Here is a 23,305-nt window from a genome sequence, read left to right on the forward strand (position 1 = left end):
CTCTCTCTCTCTTTTTCACTCCATCTCTTCCTCTTTATCCTTCACTTCCTCGTTCGATCTCTCCCTCTCTCCAACTTATTTTTTTTTTTATCTCTCTATCCTCGTCCCATCGTTCGTTGAGCCGTCGGTCACGACGACTGCAATTCAATGGAGGTATTATCTATGCGGGGCGGCGGAAAAATATCAATTCTCTTGTTTGTCCGTAACACCGGGTCCAGAGTCGAACAATGCGGGCCGAAGACCGATTCAATGCAGATTCGCAGACGAATTGCATCCGGCCGAGGCAGCTCGATCGAAAGGGCTGCTGGATAACTTCCATCCGCGAGGAACCGAGGGATATTTCCTTCGACAGCTTTATTGGCGCCCAAACAGCTTCCATGGAAATGCCGACTTACTCCGGCAACGCGTGGCAGGTTACTTCCAAGAATCCGTTTTTTTTTTTTTTCCCACCCCTCTTTTCTTTCTTCTTCTTATTTTTCCCCTTCGAACGAAAGAATCGATCGAACGAGTCGTGTCTCCCGCTGAATTATCATCTTGGCGTCCGACGGATTGTGCGATTGGATTCTTTCGAGTCGAAGTAACGCGAGGAGACGCGGAAGGCGTGAATAAACGTGGAATATTTGTTAGATAGACTTCTTCGATTAATTACGTTCTCGCGTCTTTCAAAGTTTCTATTTAAAAGAGAGAGAGAGAGAAATAGGAAAATATCACGATGAGATCCTGTGAGATATCTAATAAGGATAAAAAGGAGAGAGAAAATAGTGAATTGGATCGGGGGAAATTTGTATTCGCGAATCGGTGTAAAAGCGGGAGCGGAGACAATGTTACCAACCTTGTTTGCAGCCAGACGTTAGACCGCGGACAGCACTTAGCGGTTATTATTCCTAGTAATCTCGGCGATTAAAATAAATTTAGTGGCGGGCATTAATTACATGCCGCGTATGGGCGCCGCGTATTATTCCCATTGAAGGACGGTGCACTACGGGCGTGTTGTAGCAGGCGCAGCTCGTGTGCACAAATTCGCCTATAAATTTTGCAAGAAGCGGGCCCTATGTTATCGTGCAACTACGTTAAGCCATGACCCCGACGTCCCTCCCTTTCGCTTGACGAATCGCAACCGAAATGCAATATTATTTCTCTTAATTGAATACGGGTAAAAAAAAAAAAAAAAAAAGGGAGGATCGAGTACGAAAGATGAAAAGCTGGAAATTAGAAAATAACGCGATAAAAGCTCGAGACAAACGGCGCCTCGACGCGTTTGTTCGTCGCAACGTTGGTTGACTTGAAATGTCAACCAAATGTTGAAAATGCTTCAAAGCGGTGAACACGAGAGGCGAGCTCAGATTCATGGGGAACTTCAAACGTGGTGGGTCCCTTCCCAAAGCGAAATGCGCGATTGTATTTTCAAAATTCATTCCACCGGAAGGAATATAAAACGGAGAGAGGCAAACTTGCATGGACACGACATCCTTGTATTAAATTGCAAATTAAATACGCGCATCTTCGTTTCAAAGGTATCCATTGTACTTTTCGTTTTCCAATGAAAAAAACGATTCTTAAAAATATTGAAAAATATCGTGTCGTAGAAGCGAGAATTGGAAGGGTTCGGAATCTTCGTGAATATGTATTGTACGCGTTGTTTATTCGACAGCTATATCGCAAACTTTGTCTCTTCGAAACATTCGATGTGTTACTTGGCACAGTTTAACGAGTGACCCCAAATTGGTGGCGCAACTAGCTTCTTGTGTTTGCATTTGATTTTCATTCAACAGCTGTTGCAATTCAATGTCCCCAAACTTCCCCGGTTGACCGGATCTGGAGTCCGTCGCTCGAATCCAAGTTTCCTTCTCTAAATCGCCGATATTATTCCTTACGTGGCTTGTGAATTACCAGCATTTCCTTCCAAGAGATCGATATATTTCTAACGATTTCTAAAAAAAAATCTCTTCATCAAAATATCTCGTTAAATACGTTATTTAAATTATTCACAGAATTTGGAAAAATTTTCGTGAAGCGTACGCGCGTCACAAAATTTATTTATTTATCAGTGAGAAAAGCGTCGTTCAAGAATTCATTTCTCTCACTTTCCCCCTTCGAATCAACAAGTGAATCAATCCAAATCGCCTTAATCGCGAGATTCTTAATTTTCTTCTCTCATCGCGCCACTTTCCTTACGCAACTTGCGTAAATGACATGCGCACGCGATCAAATTCAAAAATTCAAAATTCGTTTCAAGCCAGTTTTCGAAATTATTTTTTATTAATTTTTTTTCCCCTCCCTCTCCTTTTCTCGTCTTTTTTTTTTTTGGTTCCACGTGCAGAGGCTGTCGACGACGCGAAACTTTTCCCCTCGGATATGAATTCGGAGAGGAATCGAGCGATGTCGAGCCTGTCGCGTATCGCTCCAACTACGCTTTCCAACTTCACGCCAATATGGCCAGCTGCCGACACTCATTTTGCGCTTATTTGCACACTCCACCGCGATGTTACCCCCCCTTTTCCTTTCTCCTTCCCTCCAAATCGCATGCCTTATACGCGTTTAGGAAAACCGCGCGAACGTGCCTCGAGGAATACGCGGTTTTCCGCGGATTTCATTCGATTTTCACTCGTGGCATCTTAAGTACACGTGGAAAATTCTCGAAATCGTTTGTGAATTAGGGAAGAAGAAGCGAAGTTTAATTCTATTTACATCGAAATACCTGCCAAATTCGATAAAATCTTCTCTGGATGAATTTTTGGTATGGTACAAATATTTTAATCTTCTCCCCCCTAAATAATTATTTTTATTATATAGAATGTTATTTCAAGCAAGTGAGTTTGCGAACGATCAACGATCAGAATCGTTATAAAATTCATTTTCCATCAATCTTGATATCCTTTCGTTGTCTGTTTTTCTTTCTTTCTTTCTTTTTTAGTACGATCAAATACTAAACGCGATATTTTATTCCTTAAAAACGAAATTGAAATTGCTAGAAGAGACTTCTAACGAGCTCGACTAGAAGGACTTTGAAGGATCACGTTCTCGAAGGACGTGAAGAAGGGAATAAATGAGGTTCAAAGGGAGTTTTCAATATTTCGTGGAAAGGACGTGGTATACAACGTGGAAGAACGCTTGTCGAAAGATAAACGTAGCGGACGGCCATAAGGGAATAAACAGTATACGATACACAATCGAATAATAAAAGAATATGAACCCAGTGGCTTGTAAGACGGTGAACTTGTGATACTCGGGTGAACACTCGTTAAGAAGGTTAAGGAAAAGAAGGGGAAAAGGGAGGGAGAAAGGGGGAGGAAGAAAAAAAGAGAAAGGAGTTGCACAAAGAGGAACAGGAAGGGAGAAGATGGTGTAAAATTGAAAGTACAAGTCGGTAGGAGTTTCATTAACAGCGGAGGATGTCGTGCCGTACGTTGCTGGAACTTGCCAACTTTAAAATTACGTTTCGGCGGGAAACTGTCGTTAAAACTAAAGGACAGATCATCTTTCACGTATACATATATTTTCTCGCTTCGTTTTTCTCTCCTCGTTTGCTCGGTTTCCTCGCGATTTCTTCGAAAATCCTTTTCAAGCGAGAGAACTTTATTATCGTCGAACAGTGCAATAATATTTCTCTCGAATCATTATTCCTTTTGGATTGGTCGTAACTTTTTCTTCGGTTAAGAATTATTCTTCAAGTTTCACATTTCTATTCGATCCTCTTTCTTTCCTCTCCTCTCTAAGAATCTTTCTCTAAGAATTTTTCTTTTTTCTTTTTTCTCTCGATTTTTTTTTAATGTTTTAACGTTTCGCTCGTAAATTTCGAGCGATATTAATAGTGAAACGAGGTAACGAAAGTTGAAGCGAGTTGATGGTTAAATCGCGGGTGCTCAAGTTTTAAAAGGATAATTAACGACTTGTTGACCAAAGGATCCAAGTTCCGCTCGCGTTTGTGTTGTATAGTTGTTGTTTGTGTTGTATTTTGGATGGATTAATTCATTTACGAGATCATCGAATCGCCAAAGGAAGAAGCTTACGCCGATATGGCATAAGAGGTCGTCTTTAATATCTCAATTTAAAAAGGAAAATTTCGACGAGATACAAATTAAAATTAAACCACTAATATATATTACCTATATTTCAAACTTGACCTCGATTTCAATCTACAAAACACCATAAAATCCCATAAAATTCCTCAACCTTGGCAAGATTTAAGAATACAAATTATGAAATAATATACGTATTCATCGATAACATTCATCGTCCGACAAAGATATTAATAATTCCGCAATTGTTCCACGTAATTCCTCCAACCCTATCAAGATTCAAGGCACAAAAACACCCCTAACATTTCACAAATTATTTATCACACGAACGAGCATGCCACCCATTTATTACGCTTCTCCTTAACTGGTGAAGAAAGAGGTGAAACTGTTCTCGAGAAAAGCGACCCTTCCTCCTTTTTTTCCCTCGCCGTTTCTTCTTCCACGAAAGCGTCACACCTTCCTCGCAATCGGGATAATCCAATTTCCCGCGCGATATTGCGTAACCGCGCGACAAAGTGGGTTAATATTTTCTCTCTCTCTCTCTATTTTTTTTCTCGACTGGCAACAGACGTTCCCTTCCCTCGGAGGGTTAGGGACGCATTCTCGTTAAGTAATTAGTTTATCGACGCCCCACTCGACCCGGAAGAAAGTTTACACGATTCCCATTAAGTGCGTGTATCGATAATGAAATTTTCTTTTTGCCGTGTTCTTTTTTTTTTTCTCTGTCGCCACGGTTTCTTCGATAAAAAAAGTTTATATCCTAGGAAGGGTATAAAGTGTCCGGTTGTTCGACGAAACGCTTTCGCGTTACCAAGTTTTATAGGTGAACGAGATGGTCGCGTGACCCGTTTATGAACCCTTATGAATGTAATGGAACGTTGAACGGGGGATGGTAATGGTGGAAAATTTGTGGGTGGAAAGGTTTTCGAAATTAGACGCTTGACGTGATCCGTGGTTGGTTACTTGATGGATTTATTTTATCGAAGTAGAAAATAAAAATTTGAATTTGGATATAAGAAGAGAGAAATGATACTAGTGAGTTATATTTTACGAGATAAACAAGTATTCAGAAATAGAATTGATAGAAAGGTAGATTCAGAAATGACATAATTCCACGGAGAAATTGAATAAAAGATTTGATATATTCAAAATCTGGCGCTGGAACAATCTAAGCTAAGATAAGAATATACATGAACGTAAAATTACCATCTGATTTCCATTCGAGGATCGTGTTTCATTCGGAATCGTATCTTATTCGGTAAAAAGAAACAAGCAGATTAAACGAACTTTCTGGAGAAAGTCAGATTTTAATCGAAACCGTGTCTCGTTTATTGTATCCATTCGAAAAATCGAGTTTGACTCGTAAGTCGAACGATATAAATTGATATCGACGAGTGCAATCTTGTCGACGATCCGATGTGATGTGACAGGTGGAGAAAATTCGAAAAGATCGTTCGAAAGACAATACGTGGCAATTCGTCACGCACAATGTGATGAGAAAACGTAGGACACGCCTTCGAAACAAGGATCGGGGAGTTCGAGTACACGTTTCATTTTCCTTAATCGTTTCACGGTCGAATTGGTCGATCATCGATTCGAGACGAAGCGTGGACAGCTTTGTCCGTGGCTGTTACGTCGAGCAATGGAATACAAGCGATTAAACGTTATCGTAGATATATTAAACATAGGAATCTGAGCAGGTGATCTATTCATCGAACGAAAGATGTTTTTGAAGGAAGAACAAAACGAACGAAAGTCGAATACGATTATTTTATTTTCTAGAATATTGTTACAATTTTACGATCTATCTATATTTATTTAATATCGTACATTTGTGTGAACAAATTGTGCGTGTAGTGATCTTTTATCAAGAAGAATTTCCTTTCTAGATAAAACCGTTCTCGATAATTTTTTAACTTCGAGTTATGTTACAGGCTATTTGTCACACACATCTACATATATAATAATATAATAACCAAAAATTGAATTTTAAATCTTGTAAGAATATAAATAGCTTGCAAAGTGAAAAACAACTTACAATTTGATACGAGGAGGGACGACGATACACAAATTTATCATCATATACATAAATAATTTATGTTTTTCGGCAGTATCTCATAGTATGTAAATAGATATACACAAAATCGTTCCGCCCGTTTAGAGAAATGAATTTTGAAATTTTCCGTGAAATGAAACTTTCTCTCTCTCTCTCTCTCTCTCTCTCTCTCTCTCTCTCTCTCTCTCTCTTTGTTTTATCCATCCTCGACAGTGCGCGCGTATTTTGCTTTCTCTCTCTTTCTCTCTCTCTCTCTCTCTCTCATCGAGCACAACTTTCCTCTCGAATAAGCCGGAAAGTTATCCCGTGGGACAAAATGCATAACTCGCTTATGTTGGTAGGCGAATTTTCTCTGAGTGGTCATAAAACTGCATATTCATATTACACGAATGCCGCTTTTAACGCGTAATAAAATGGCGCGAATAAGACATTTCGTCATTAAGGCGTTTCATCGTCAAAATATCATGGACGTTGCGCGCAATTAAACGAATAACAGACTGATTGGTAAGCTTGACGTGAAGTGCCGTTTTCTCGAGGAGAAATTGTAAACACGCGTGGTTTTTTCTTTTCTTTTCTTTTCTTTTTTTTTTTTTTTTCGAAACATCAAATCAATCGAAATAATTTTCGTTAATTTCCGATAATTTCTTCTAATTCTAATTTTCTTCTGATTTCTTCTTTCATTTAAAAGTTGGGCACGAAAAAATTTCAAATGTGATGGAACACTTTGCTCAATTCTTCTCAAATCCATAAGTATAAAAAAGTATATATATTATAAGTCGAATAATCATTTGTAATTTGTAATCACAACATTAATTGTTAAACAACACTAGAGTCATTTATATTTCATCGGTGGACACTTAGATGTGCTGATTTTTCTTGCACCGATGTTTACAAATTCTTCGTAATCGATATATTATAAAGATGAATTTTAGAATTATGGCGATAAAAATGTATTTATAATTCTTTTTATTCATGTATTTTGAGTTTATGCCAGTCATATTAATATTTGAGATCAATGGATCTGTAATCTGTATTTGTTTAAATTTTTCTCTTTCCTCTAAAGACTTTTCCTCCATAAGTCTCTTGGTCATTTCTTCAGCGATACTTATTTTGCGATTCTCTTTCTCGTCAGACCGTGTTAACGCGTTGGATACAAAAATGATGAAAATAAAAACGGCACTGATCAAACGTGCGTGATGCATCGTCCCGTGTCTGAATACTGACTACGGCCGAAATAGATTCATTTGCGAGTGAATACCGAACGACGTGATAAAAATGGAAGATTAAAAATATCAGTGATACATTATTCATAATTAGCGAAGGACATAAGTAGCAAATTTTTGCAAACTTTAAATACATTTTCACATCTTTTTCACATTTCTTTTTATCTCTTTTTTATAAGAGAGAGAGAGAGAGAGAGAGAAGGGGGAAAAATTCCAAATAATCCTTAATAATTTTCACATTTGTAAAAAAAGGAGGGGGAAAAATAGAATCGATGGCTTGTCTATTTATATAATCGTCATTTTCGATCACATTCTCCAAGATATTATATTCCTTCGATTCGAATACTACAATGGTGTAATTAGGCGTATTGTCCTTCAGAGATGTTCAATGATCGTTAAAACGCAACAATGCTTGATTGAAACGGCATAATTAGTAGCCGGATACTACGTCAGTTCCACTTGCGTGTCGATACCGATTACGAGGGACGTCCACTATGGAACTGGTCATCCACGAATTAATATTTTGTAAATTAATACGTTCCAAACGTAACGGTATTTGACGCGGTATCCGGTACCGCGATACAATGTCAACGCGAACCGATTAATTCGTCCACCGTTTAATGGCTCTTTTAATGGCCGTTGCAAACATAATACAGCGTTTCGCGATTCGCGAGTGATTTCACAGATTGGTTGTTGCGGCAATTGTTAACGTCGCCCCCCCCCCCTCCCTCCCGTTTTCCATTCACGTTTATATTTTTTCATCGAATACTTCATTCAATTCATATATAAAGAAAGGAAAAGAAAGAAAGCATGATTCCTGTGTACAATCGCATCACACTTTCCGGACGAAGAAGAAGGAACGAGACAGAGAGAGACTGAAAGTTTGAGAGAGGGGTGTCTAATTATTCAATGTCAATAGCAACGGCCGTTGAAAGGGTGAAAATCCACCGCGAATTTTCCATTTTCCGTGATGAGACGTGACGGCATCCATACGTGAAGGTCCGGAAGGCCTGATTTGTCCGCGATTGCTTATCGAGACGTGACAATGCTCATTGAGACACGGCGTAATTACACAGAGCCGACCCACAGGTCGGACAACCTCCCTCTCTCCCCTCCTCTGTTTATACGCGACGTGCTTGGTTACCGCGATTTGTGTGTAACGCAACCCCTCTTGTTCCGCGAACAATCGGCGGGGATAAGGGCGCAAGGATCACGCCGCTTCGCGTGAATATATCCATTACACTGTCCTTTCATGCTGCGCGGTCACGTGGCAAAAAAAAAAAAAAAAAGAAAGAAAGGAGCCAGTTATTTTCTGGTCGAGCTTGGTCCTTCGTCGTTTGAGAATTGGGGTAACGATCGGAAAATTAGGGGGAAAAGAATGATCGAAATAAACAAATAGGAGGAAGTTTGATCGACTCGATTCATTCCAGTGTTATTCGCTGTTGGAGATTCGTTTTATATCGATGAAAGGATTCTCTTTGTACAAGGGGATTTTCACTTTGAGGTAGATTTGGAGATTTAATTGAATTGGCGGAATCAAAGTTCTTAATACTCGATATTATTTGATAGTTTTTTTTTTTGTTTCGAGCAAATAGAATGGATGGATTTTTTTGTTTAAATTTGGTATTTATTTATTTATATACGTGGTTCGAAATGAATTGATGGTTCCTGTATGAATTGAAAAACTGACACTGAAACTGTAAAATAATATCAGGTAGAAATTTGTTTTTATTGAGAAGCGGGGATTAAACGGAACTAAGCTTCGATTTTGGTGTAAAAGAAGGATAAAAATTTGCGTGCAAAAGAAATATTTCCCATAGATGAGTCGTATAGTATCGAAAATTGGAAAGATTCAAAAGTTTTAACGCGTTTCATCGATCGTGTTAATGATTCTTGATGGAAAATTATAATCCTTTCGCGATGTTCAACGTTATCGAAGAAGAAGAAGAAAAAAAGGAATCATAAAAGAATCATAATTTCATTCGAGATACTTAAAAGCCTAATAAAATTTGCAAGATTCGTAGGAGGACTTTGACTAAAAATCCCAAAGAGGTAAAGAATTCATGAAAAATGATCGAGAGTACCAAGTTGGCCCGAAAGGAAACTTTAACTTTAATCTTGACGTTCGCCAAATTTCGCTTCGTTCCTGCCGCAACCTGATTGATTTCACCACTTTAATTACACGGATCGAATGGAAGAATTCATTTCGAGCGTATTCCACGCTCCCCTTTTCAAAATGCGAACAAAGTGATCACGGTTTTCTTAATTAATCGTGCCTCGTCGATTTTCTTTTGTATCTCTCGATTCTTGTCTCCATTTGCACGGGAGGAATGTCTCCTCGATAAACGGATAGGTAAATCGAAAAGGTAAATAGGATGGTTGCCGCCATCGTCCGAGCAAAGCCGTCAAGTCGTTCCCTCCGAAGTTTCCACGGAGGCGAGAACGGAAGGAAGAAACTTTCCTTTCCTGTCGATGAAGTGAATAAAGCAACGCGGGAGAACTCGATGAGTATCGTGGAGATTTGACGCACACGAACACTCGTACACAAGCTTTTCACCTAGCCAAACAAGCAAGGGGTAAACAGGTCGGCGGAAGTAAGCTATTCATGCAAATTTATCGCGATGCATTCGCGTTTTCGCTTCAAAGAGGATGATTCGAGGCTTGTTCTCGATCGTGCTCGAACGACGAGTTTCGAGAGTTATAGAGATAAGCCTCGACTCGGCACGGTATTTCAAATTGCAATTGTTATTACGTAGAGATATCGAACACGAGATTCGATCAAAACGGCGAATCAAAACGGTAATGCGGAAAATACACGAGGATAGAGAGTCTAATAAAATTTAGTGGCTTCGGTGGAACGAACGAGTTGAAAAGAGTAACTCGTTGGCGAGGTTTAAACGGTGGCCGGGAAACCGTGGAAACTTTTCGTCCCTTTGACGGGCGCGCGGATTGATCGACACGGCCAATTTAAAGCGGGCACGCACGCGTCTGATAAAACAACAGATTTACCAGCGTGGAACCGAGCCGCGAACAATTTGGTTTGCGTATGCACGTACAGTCGATTGACGACAAAGGGGTGCCGAAACTCTGCCTTTGGGCCCAGCTTTTAATACTAATGGCCAACTATGTGCCAACTTGGCTCTCGAATGGCAAAGCCTGTTCCTCAACTCCCCCCTCCCCCCTCACAGGCCACGCGTAGCGTTCCAGTCTCTGACCTACTTGATCGTCGAACCAACCCTGCAGATTCAATTTAATCTTATGACCGGATTAAGCCGCGAGCTTAGATTATCCTCTCTCTCTCTCTCTCTCTCTCTCTCTCTCTCTCTCTCTCTCTCTCTCTCTCTCTCTCTCTCTCATTCCAGCCAACCCTCGAACCGCAGAAACCTCCACCGAATTTCTACCATCCGCGTAAGGAATCTAATAACATCAGATTGTTGTTACGAGTTGAAACGAAATACGATTGCCCTATTATCGCGTGTACGATTAGAGGGAATTGTTTTTTTTTTTTTTTTTTAGAAAAGTTACACACAAGAAAGAAAAATGGTGTGCTATAGATGGAAAAAGTTTGAATAGCTACGGGATGTGAAAAATTGTTCGCGTACGATCGATGGGGAAGAATTAAGTTGATGATGTTGTTATTAAATCGACGAGGGAGAACGTTGAAATATATTTAAGAATAAATAATGAGATCCCCCGCTTTTCAAGTTTTCGTGTCGGTATCATGAAAATCGTGAAACGACGACAAATTTTTCGCCGAGCTTGAAGCGGAAGATGAACGTTGAAATTTTGTTTGCGCGGGAATATTTTTTTTTTCTTCTTCTTCTTCTTCCTCCTTTTTCTCTTCGCCCTTATCTCTTATTTTCTGGTCGACACGGCACCGTTACCGTTCCCTTCGCCAAAGGTTTCAGCATGAAAGAGTATCAACACTATCACGGTGACACGTTAATCTCCGAAGTGCCACACTCTTGAAGGAATACCTCGATTAAAGTTTCCGAACCCCCGCCTTTGAAACCTTCTTGTCTATTACAAAATGCTTTGAGCCCTCGCGCATCAGCAGCCCTCCTTTCAACGATGCAACCAGCTTGATTCTGTTTTTGACCCAGAAAAATATTTTCACCGGATACACATCCTTCGCGCTCATTGGCTTTGCCAAATCTTCTCCCCTACCTTTCGTGTATTCCATATTCCCCGGCGTATATATTCTTGGCGAAAAAAAAAAAAAAGAAAAGAAGAAAGGGAAAAGGAGGGGAGAATTTCGAAATGCAACATTAAAACAGTTTCCGTTGAATTTTCGGTGTGATCTCGTTTGAAAGAAATATTCCATTTTCGAAACGAGGTCGACGAACCTTGAGGTCTGATTAAGGTACTGCGATTATCAAACATATTTCTCGAAAAAAAGAAGAGCGAAAACTCGGGGAGAAAGTTTTATAAATAGAGGCAGAGTTTATTCTACCAAGCGTATTACGCATCAATCAAATTTACATTTTATATTTTATAATAATTACTCTTTTGTATAATTTAGTATCGTGCACATTTTTTTTTTAATTAATTCCTTTAAACGATCCTTTGTTCGAGAAGAATAGAATTTATATTATAATACATCCACGATAGAATTTACGTGGATAAGATTAACTTCTTCTAAATCGAAGACACTGATAAATCTACTCCATTCAAGCAACTCCATTCATTTCGAGTCATAATCTCGAAATAAAAAAATCCCTTTTTAAGATCTCGTTTCAGCCAGCTGATCCTACGTATTTTCTACGGCGTAAAACAAAGAATCGAGAGATAGGAAAAAGTTGTCAGAGGTTTTAAATCTTTCTCTGTCTATCTCTCTCTTTCTCTCTCTCTCTCTCTCTCTCACACACATACACAATCAAGTTTACGATCTTGCGGAAGGGAGAACCTCGTGTTAGGCGTCGATATCTTTAAATAGTCATAAAAAAACGTTAAATAGGTATGAAATGGCCGATGAAACGATTGCAGATTAACGATCTCATCAAGCTCTTCAAACAGGTACGGTTACAAGCAATTACGCCCCTCTGTAAAATCCACACCTTGGCCGAACGACTTTTATATTGACGCGTGGAACGCGCTCGCCTTTGACTTCCGGCTGTGGTTCAATCGACCGATCCTCACAGTTTTACGATCCATTGACCGATCGTGGAGAAAATGCAAGATCCATCCTCTTGAACGCGTCGAGATAATGATTATGGGAACATTCCTCTCGAATCGTTATGAAAATTTATAATTCCAACGATTTAATTAATCCATGGAGATTGCATCGTGAAAATTATAGTTTCTGAATCTTTTGAAGGCAAGAATCCTGAAATTTTCACGATCAGAGAAAACGTTAACAATTGCAAATAATCGAGGATCGAAGAGGAACATATATATATATTTCAAAATATTCAATGTTTTCTTACATTTTACACCTTTAAAAGTTCCTCTCACATCTTACGAGGATATATTTTTAAGACCTGGCCGGGTAACCAGTTTCTGCTCCAACATTTTTCCATTTGTCATTGGACAGAAGGTTGGCAAAGCGGGCATGAAACGAAATTAACTCCGGGGCTCTGTATTTTCGACGGGAGGCCTTTCATCAATCGTCTTCCTCCACTTCTCGTCATCCATTCCAACGCTCCTCGATTCAGACCACTCTTCCTTTCTATCGTTTCCTCCGACCTCGTTTCCCTCGTTCTCATCCTCTCCCAGTTTCTCCACTGTTTCCCGCTTTTTTTTCATCTCCACGGCTCATTTGTTATTCTGCCAGGCCGTGTTGTCCGCCTCCTTTCACTCGACTCATCTACTCCTCTCTCTCTCTCTCTCTCTCTCTTCGACCAGGAGGCCCTGGCTCGCCTTCTCGGCTCCGTCTTTCCTCCGTTTCACCTTTTACCCCTTTTCCAGAAGCCCTTTCTCTTCTTTCTCCGCAGGCAGGCGGCTTATCCGTAGACAACTTGTACGGTGATCGATATTGCGAGCGGAGGGAGGGGGAGGGTCGCTCGAGGCGAGGCTTGTGTCAGCACGCGGAGCGCGAGTTTCTTGTCGCCTTGTACGAGATCGACGACACGTGAACCTGCTCGAGGATTTGTTCGAGGAAAAGATGCTTCGCATGCGCCGGATCGTTTCGACACGGGGACCAGATAATTATGATAATGAAAAGCGGTGGTAATTTGTCCTCCAGATAGAATCAAAACTTTCGAAGACAGTTTTTTAGAGATCGTCGTTAAAAGAGATGATTCCTAGAAGAAAGAAAACGTCTCGAAATTTCTCAAAAAGAAATTCTCTCTTGAATTTATGCGAAAATACAGGACGAGGTTAATTCATTAGCGATATCGTTACAAGATAAAAATTATTAAATTATTTTAAAATACTATAAATGAAACATTGTCCTCGATAAAAGTAAAAGGAGAAGGAGAAAGTTAAAACTTTCGAGGAAAATTTTTAAATCGTCGTGAGGTGTTAAGAAAATCAATTTCCAAAATTTCCAACGAAATAGAATCTTCCAACGAGAGGCAAATATAACAATTATTAACGAGAAATTCTATCCACATCTTGAATCTATGCGAAAAATTGGTGGAAAGGGTAGTTCATTCTCGAGCAATGTCGTTACAAGATAAAAATTATTAAATTATCTTAAAATACTGTAAATGAAACAATGTTGTCCTCGATAAAAGTAAAAGGAGAAGGAGAAAGTTAAAACTTTCGAGGAAAATTTTTAAATCGTCGTGAGGTGTTAAGAAAATCAATTTCCAAAATTTCCAACGAAATAGAATCTTCCAACGAGAGGCAAATATAACAATTATTAACGAGAAATTCTATCCACATCTTGAATCTATGCGAAAAATTGGTGGAAAGGGTAGTTCATTCTCGAGCAATGTCGTTACAAGATAAAAATTATTAAATTATCTTAAAATACTGTAAATGAAACAATGTTGTCCTCGATAAAAGTAAAAGGAGAAGGAGAAAGTTAAAACTTTCGAGGAAAATTTTTAAATCGTCGTGAGGTGTTAAGAAAATCAATTTCCAAAATTTCTAACGAAATAAAATCTTCCAACGAGAGGCAAAGATAACAATTATTAACGAGAAATTCTATCCACATCTTGAATCTATGCGAAAAATTGGTGGAAAGAGTAGTTCATTCTCAAGCAATGTCGTTACAAGATAAAAATTATTAAATTATCTTAAAATACTGTAAACAAAGTTGAAACAATGTTGTCCTCGATAAAAGTAAAAGGAGAAGGAGAAAGTTAAAACTTTCGAGGAAAATTTTTAAATCGTCGTGAGGTGTTAAGAAAATCAATCTCCAAAATTTCCAACGAAATAGAATCTTTCAACGAGAGGCAAAGACAATTATTAACGAGAAATTCTATCCACATCTTGAATCTATGCGAAAAATTGGTGGAAAGGGTAGTTCATTCTCGAGCGATGTCGTTACAAGGTATCGCGTGGAAACGAAACCCTCGCCTCCACACCCTCCACGCCATAATTCCACGGGAAACAGATATTTCAGTCTCCCCCATAGCTCGCATTAACGTCGTTGTTGCCTAATAAATTTCAACCACCTTTTCCTCCACCGCGCCAACAAATCGTCCCCTCCCCTTAACTTCCAAGGATGGACCTGTAGCGTCCATTTTACACATCGCGATTACGTTTCAATATTTAAACGAGCGGAGGGGGAGAGGAGCGGAAATTCGTTGGGAAACAATCGCCAGATTATATCGTTCCATTCTCTGTAAGGGGCGGAAACGGGCAGATCGTAACGAATTATTTCGCAGTTCGTAAATATTCTTTTCTTGGCAACCAAGAGGAGGAGGAGGAAGTTACACGCGAGGCAAACGTGGAAGGAAAGTTCGAGGCAAGTTCTCTCTCAAGGTTTCCCTAGGTAGGCTAGCTAAGATTAAGTAATAAAAATCTGTCGCGCTATTTCACGAGGAGGCTTGCGCGCGCGGCGTTTACAAGCGGAGCTCGATAATGCGCGGCCAGACGGCCGCGATAAAATAATCCCATAAATTCACATTAGCCCCGTGTGCGGAGTGGCAAGTTGAAAAATCACGGTGTATCCCTTGAAACGTTTTTCATCTTCCATCTCCCGCAACGTTGCAGAGGGTTCATATATATATATATATATATATATATATATATATATATATATACTGCGATAGAATCTCTTTGCCACGTGTTATTACACGCGAGCTCTCGTGATCTTTTAATCTTCCGACGTCAAACGTTGATATTCCACTCTGTAATATTCACAAGTTCAGAGAGAAGTTGAAAAAACACGCGAAGAAATTTCTGTAGTAGATTTTTTCGGAGGTTCGTGGAGGTTTTAAATTTTCAACTTCGTTTAAACCTTTGACGAGAGACCGATCAGAGTAAATGAGCGTTCCAAGAGAGCGAGGAAGAAAAATAAAGAGATGATCGTGTATGGAATTAAAGCATAAATCGAATGTTCAACAATTGGACCAAATTTCAATTTCTTTTTAAATTTTACACCGAGACACTTGCCCGCCTGTAATACACTTTTGGAAGCATTGAGAGGAACTGCGAGCATTCTCTGTTTCAACCGAATCTGTTTCATTTCCTATCTAATTTCCGCCTCTTACTTATTAGATCTTTGAAGTATAGAGAATGCTTTTGCTTTATATATATATATATATATCCAGTGTGTCGAGATATTAAGTAAAATTACTCTTTGAAGATCCAATAAACGGGCATCGCGTGAGAGAGGTAAGATTAATTGCATTCGGAGTGATTCTCGTTTAAAAATTAGACGACCGTGCTATCATGATAAGAGCAGTTGAATCTTCTCGAGTAGAATTTGCCCTCTTAACGATTCCTTGATTTGATTAGCGCGTAATTCGGTTCGAGTTTAATCTTTTTGGAAAAAGATTCTCGAGTTATTGCGAATCAATTTTTTTTTTAAGAATTACTAGCTGCCTTTGATCGATTCCTTGACGAGAATTACGAGAAATTTTATTAAATTTCCTGAAATATATTTTTCTAATCTTTTTTTTTTTTTCCCCGTTTGAAATTCAACGAGGATCTCGATTTCCAGGCCGCATTCTCCGCAATGGTTGCCGCAAGATTCACTGTCCTTTGGAAATTCGTCAAGTCGATTTAGCCTCGACTATACTTCGCCCTACTTCGCCCGGTGGCAAGAAATCGCCAGCTGAAAAGAAACCGTGAGAAACGGTTCCGAGATGTCGAAAAAAACTTTCGTCCCGTGAACAAACCTTAATCGCACCCTCTCTTCTTTCTCACGTTCTTTCTTCACGAGAGGCGAGAAAATCGTTTAACGCGTTTGTTTTTAATATAATTCAAAGAATTAAAAGATAATCTTCTGTGATAAATGGCGATTATTTTTCTCGATGCGCGAGGAAAATGGCACACACGCAATGGCACGCTCTCTCCTTTGCGACCTTTCTTCAAGGACACTCCAAGGGGGACAGCCCCCGGGAACAATGTTTTCCGTAAATCAAAAGGAAGTTGGAAGAGGTTCTCCCCGCAAAAGAACGCTGGTTAATGGCGTCGGGAAAGTTCCATTCGTGGAATATCGAGTTTCACCCGCGAATCAATCGACTTTGTTCGACTTGGCCGCCACCAGACGAATCCGTCTCGGGGAATAAACCGACTCCCCGTGAAAGTTAACGACTTTCTTCAACACCAAATTTCCCGATAACGAAGTTTCTTCACCCTTCCCTCCTCGCTGCGCGTGCCCGTCACAAGCCTCACCGGAAGCGACTTCTTCTTCTTCTTCTTCTTCTTCTTTTACTCGTTCTCGTCTTCCTTCTCGTCGTTCGACTTCTCTCCCCTCCCCGATTTTCAGTGGCAATCATATTTGCTTCGATAAATCGAGAAGAATTAAATCGACTTTGGATGGACGGAATGAGAATTATGTATAAATGGAACTGGCCGATTATTTCGAATAAAGGAATAAGAAGAATCGTGAAAGAGGAATGATTATTTGAAACATTTTATCGTTTTCCACGCGAGTAGAAGATTGGCCATCGGCCAAAAGGCAGTTTATCGATCAATTTTCGAAAATGTCACGGCCATTGAGCTTTTTTTCTCGAAGAGGAATGGAACGATACCAACGCGAGATCTTGGAATCTTTTGGAAATGTATTTCCTCCGGATTTTGAAGACATTATATTAAGTTAAATAGTTAGTTATTTCAAGAGTTCTATTCTTTTTAAAAAAAACAATTATAAATCTTATCGAACGAGGATCAATCTCTCGTTAACGATTCGAGAACAGAGCCGCTGAAGACACATAGGATAGGATCGATTTTACGAAAATCGATGTAATCCAACGTTATCGTAAATTGAAGTCTCGTGTCGTGCGAATCACGATGTAATCCGAGGGATCTTGATAATCGAATTTGTTCCTTAAGAGTCGACACGTTCGCGCGATTAATAATATCGGGTTGGTTGAGAATAATCGGGCGGTACGTTGTTGTTGTTGTTGTACATTGCGAAAAGTGTAGGATGATATTTACTGGTACGTTGTTCATTCGGATCTTAATAAAGCCGGCCGGTGTGTGCAGCATCAATCATGATCACTTTCGCGCCGACACTCCATTAAGTTTCATTTCTTTCTTCTTCGTAAGGGTTTATTATCAGCCGCGACGAAAATTACAAACACCCGTTATATAAAAGGGAGGCTTTACCCCCATCCCCCCCCCCTTCTTCAAAATCATTCTCATGAATATAAATTGTTGAATAGCGGGGATGAGCGATAGCGACTCAACAAAAACACGATACTCTGTCTTCCCTTTCTTTTTCTCCGTTCCCCTCTGCGCAACACGTTGTTCGCAAATACGGGGAAGAAGATTTACAACTCGAACTCGGTGCGAATCGAATAATGTTAAATGGCGTTGCGTGATTTATTTGAAAACGTTTCCTATCGGGAGGGAAGAGAGTTTAAGATCGCGATTATTCGAATAAATATTTCGACCCTAATAAAGTCAGCGTTGTCGTTGAAAAAAAAAAATGGAGTCTATCGTTAATTTATAGATATATCGTTACGGACAAATTGTTCGGAGGGTGAATTTTAAAATAGAGCGATTCAAAGTATGTTGACAATTATTCCGCCCACCCCCGTAATCGCGAAACGCGATCATCCTCTTAAAATAAATCCTATTCCCCGTTTTATCTCCGACTCAAAGACTTCGTTAGTAGACACGAATTGACAACGAGGGAGGGTCGTCTTTAAAAACACGCGTAACGAAACCTACAATCGAGATCTCGCGAGGATTATAGATTACGCCCTCGGTTCGGAAAGGGTTTTCTCTTTGATGTGACATTAAGCTGTCGTCAGTGGTACGTGTTTACGTGCTGATTAACATTCACAGTACACGTGCGAGAAAGGGGGAGTCTCTGGAGGCAATAAAGGAGACACACAAGGACCGAAAATGGAACGAGACTGATCCTCGCATATGAAATTCCCCGGATTGTATCCCTCCCGCCTGGAATCCCATCTGTGGGTATCGAATTTTAGAAAATACGAGCATTGTTGACTTTAATAAAAGGATCTTCTTGATATTCTTGAAATTTTTCTGAGGAAGAATGGTATGTATTTATTCCCATATTGATGCCCAGCCTTTATATTTTAGGCTACATTTAAATGCATAAAATGGCGGCGAAGATTGGCCAAGAAAATTTCATTGTATCGGATCATAAAGCAAGAAAACCTGAAATAGTATCAAATATTTTGAATTTTCTCTTCGTTTTTAATAACTTTATTTTTTCAAATTGTAAAAATAATTCTTTGAGTCGTTAGCAAGGATAAGTTTGAAAGGTTCATCCGTTTTATTTTTCTTCGAGGGTGAAAAAAATTCGTTGTTGAAATCTTTTTTTTTTTTTTAGGATATTTTTTCAACGCATATTGTAAACATACGAAAAGTCCCTTCGAAGTTTCGCAACAGCTTAGGTGCCATAAAGTTTTGAACCCGAAGTGTGGCTCTCAAGTTCAAGAATTCTTGAAAGAAAACTCGTGAACAATATTCCAAGATTATTCCGTTTAAAAATAGTCGTAGATTTTACGACCAATCCTTCGCAAACTTGGCAAAGGATCGTAAGTGAAAATTTAATTCCTCCTTAATATTATTAATAAAAATGGACGATCTTTTCTACATGCCAATAAATCCCATTTCGAGTAACATTCTAAAAAATTTTAATACAATTTTTCAACCGCACCGTTACACTCACCCTGCACACCACCATCTTACTGCTAATGAATCCCAGGGGGAAAAAAATTCTTATCATCCTACCACGTCAGACGAACGTGCGTCGCATAACAGTTTAATTTAATCCGCCCACCCAACACACACACACAAACACACGCACCTACGAAAGAAATACGAAGACATCACGTATTTTCCAACCATTAATTTCACCCTCCCCGGAATTCAGTAGCATCGTAGCAACGTTTTGTACGAATAGAAAACACCATCCGTGATCTTGTTACATCGTTCGTTCCATCACGACAGGTAGCCACTTTTCACCCCCCTCTCGTTGCTTCCCTTATCGATGAACCTGAATCGGGCAACTACGATGACTTCTCGGCCAGAAGAAAAAGTTCGATAGCAGAAGGAATCGATACTACGACGATGACGATTGGGATGGGTTGGTGTATGTAAATAGGAAGGTCTCGGGCATCGAATGAGGTAACAACGGTCCCTCTCGTGGGAGCTGTTCGAGTGACAGCCAACTTGAGAAAAATCTGGACGGTCGGAAAGGGGTCGAGAATTGGAAGATGTTTTTCGTTCCTTCTCTTCCCCTTATATATCGTTATATTGTTCCCTTCTATATATACAAGAAAAATAGGGGTATCTTAACAACGTACGAAACGTGAAAAATTTTATTCCATCCATAATACAAAAAATTTTTGTATTATTAGGCGTAAATAAATGATTCTTCTACGATACGAATATTCGAGTGATTCGAAAGCATGGAAAAATCCTGGTGTTTGTTGAAATTCCCCGGCAACGGGTTAATTTAACTTAACTTCACAAACAGTTGGAACAGTAATATTCCGCGTTGGCGAAGCGATGAATGCCTTTTCGTTTTAATATTCACCCGGTAACCCGGTAACACGCGGCACGCAACCGGGGAGAAAGTAATAATCCCCGGAATTAATTCGCCGGGAATTAATAAAAATTAATTCATCGGAGAAGAGGGAGGGGAGGTGGAGAGAAATGCGTGCGCGGGGAGTTGAAAACAGGCCGGAAGCAAAGGAACAATCGGAAGGGAAACGAAAATGCGTAAAACGGGAAGAAGGATCCATTTATAATTTGCCCCCAGGGCATGCTCCTCTCTCCCTACGTAACATTCCATTCCAGAATTAGTGTTCCATTTTGAAATTACATCTCGCATGCCGCCAGAAACGACCATCTGTCCGTCTCGTCCCGCGATAAATTAACGGAGTTGTATAATTACAACTTTAATCCAGTACCGCGAATTAATAATATTAATAAAACGCATCGTCTTCCTTTTCACGAGGAATCGATTTTTCGAATTTTCGAAGGACATAGAATAAGGAGAATTTGCGAAATTTCAATGCGCGTTTCTCAATTTTTAATTTTAATTTTGTTTCGAAACGGGAGGAACGAACGATTTTCGATTTACCGTTTCCGTTTTCGGGGATTAGAGGCGAGGCGAGGTAAAGCTAATCAAACGTTGGATCGAATATCGCACGCCACGGTTCAGACGACAGCTGAATAGGTGACTTGCCAACTGTTCGACTTAACCGTGTTACCGGCGTTAATGCGCCGGGCAACGGCCAGCCTCTGAGGGTCGGAACTGGGTTAATTCAAAGTATTACACACACACCGGAAGCGAGAAGAAGAGAGAACGATTGCGAGGAGGAGGAGGGTAGCATGCTCGATTGGAGCGTTGGTCGCGTGAATGCAACGCGGTTTGCGTTGTACAGCAAGCTTTCCAATCTGACTTCAAAAGAGAAAGAGAGAGAGAGAGAGAGGCGAGTCTCTCGTTTATTAGTTTCGCGCAAATATTTGCCGCGCGAGCGACTGATTTTATTAGCGGTAGGAATGTCTGGTATACCGCTGGGTATCTGCCTAGAAATCGTTAATTAGAATGGTTATCGATAATGTAAATAATTGGAATAATAATAACGTGGAATGTTGGTTGGTTTATTAATATTTTTATTCTTATTAAGCGTATTACGATTTATTGTCGCGTAATGAACAACGTTCGATGGAAAGGAGGAAGGATGAAATTTTTAAAAGTTTGCGACCAATTTTATTCCAATATTAACAAATTGCATCGCGTGTATTTATCGTTAAATTTCAAGCAAAGTTATCGCATGCGAGCATTTTAGTAATAATTCGATTTCGAAATCGGTTATCGATCATCAAAGGTCATTCCCCCGGTTTCCAATCCGACCAGTTTCGTTTCTGAATCGTCTAAAATTAGTTTAGAGTAGTATGCGAGATTGGCCGACCCGAATCGTTAATTACGCCAATTTCATTCGTGATCTCTTCATCCGTGGCAAAACATATTTCCAGGCGAGGGGATGTTGCTAATTGGAACGGCGATAAGTCTTGAAAGTAAGTATTTGTAGAGCAACGGATGCGAAAACGATGCAGTTGCTGTTGAAATTTCTCCGAGGCAGGCGTGTCAACATCCGAACTTCCTTTCCTATCCCCCGATTTTCCTTTCCTGCGGGAATGTTTTGCCCTTCGTATCGACGTTTCTCACAGTGTCAATAATAGTTAAGAGGATATGGTCGAGCTTTGGCGCTTCCACCAGCCCGCCATTGTTCGCGATTCCGAACCGTCAGCGAAAATATTTGCCATCACCGCGAAACCAATCGACGAAGGCTTCCCTCTTTTCTTTTTCTTTTTCTTTTTTTTTCTTCTTCTCTCCTCTCCCAATCCATTTTTCTCCTCCATTCTTTATTCTTTATTAAGATGATCCACCTCGCAGGCATTCGTATTACTCTCAATCCGATTCGATCTACGTACTCGAAGCAATTGGAAGCTTCGATGAAATTATCCCCGCTTCGTAATTTTAGATTTTATCGGTACTTCTCCATTTACTTCGCCTCTCCTTCCTTGCTGCGCCTCGAAAGAATTCCTTTCATTCGTCGAATTTAGAATTCTTTAATTCCGCCTGTTGTAAAGGCGGAAAAATATTTCGCGAGATGAATTTTCGTGAAAAACAAATTTACGGATATCATATTTGACTCGATTAAAATCACCGTTCAATATTTGGAATCGAATCGAGACGTACGAATTGCCGCTCTCTAATTCGTCTAATCGCCTAACTCGGGAGGGGAAAGAAACGCTTCTGCGCTCGATTCTCTAATGAATCAGTACACGTCCACGCGGAGAATAAAAAGGGAAAATCGACAGCATCGTTCTAGAAAGGGGAGAGAACTTCCGTCATTGCACGCGTCATTAGGCCCGTTTTTCCAAATCGAGTCTCCATTTGTTCCGCTATCGCGCGCTCTGAGACGAAGCCTGTCCGAAACGAAAACAAATATCTCCCGTGTCCACAGAAGAGAAAGAGAAAAAATTAGAGAAATTTGAAGTCATTGATTTGCAAGACTCCTATCGTCAACAGGAAAATTCTAATAATAATAAAAATAAAAGGAGAGGCCCTTTCTTGAAACGCAAATATAAATCTCTCGATCTAATTACCCTCACTGTCCGATCACCTCGTTCAACCTCGCCATTCGATCTCGTGCTCGAGATTTATTATTAAACGATATTAACCATGGTCGGCGAGATGGCACGGTTTCAATTAACTCCCCTAATTTCTATCCGCGCGGGCGGTAAACTCGAAAATGCACCGCGAGCAAATACGAGCCGGGGGCACGTTTCACTCGTTGATCTGATAAACTTTGGGCAAAGAGGTTTGGGCCGCGTTAACGAGAAACAGGCATCTCCTGGCTGAATATACGTATACACGTGCACCGAATTTCTTCACCGAATTTTGACACGTACTTTCGCCGCTACGTACTTTCTCGGTTAATGCGGGC

The 23,305-nt window shown here is 40.0% G+C and overlaps 1 protein-coding gene across 8 annotated transcripts in view; it reads right to left on the bottom strand.

Annotated features, from left to right (window-relative positions):
* LOC724243 (fasciclin-3) overlaps positions 1-23,305 on the bottom strand; it is a 306,903-nt gene that overhangs the window by 139,171 nt on the left and 144,427 nt on the right. The window lies entirely within an intron of this gene.

Source organism: Apis mellifera, linkage group LG12 (assembly GCF_003254395.2).
Source record: "Apis mellifera strain DH4 linkage group LG12, Amel_HAv3.1, whole genome shotgun sequence".
Lineage (NCBI taxonomy): Eukaryota > Metazoa > Arthropoda > Insecta > Hymenoptera > Apidae > Apis > Apis mellifera.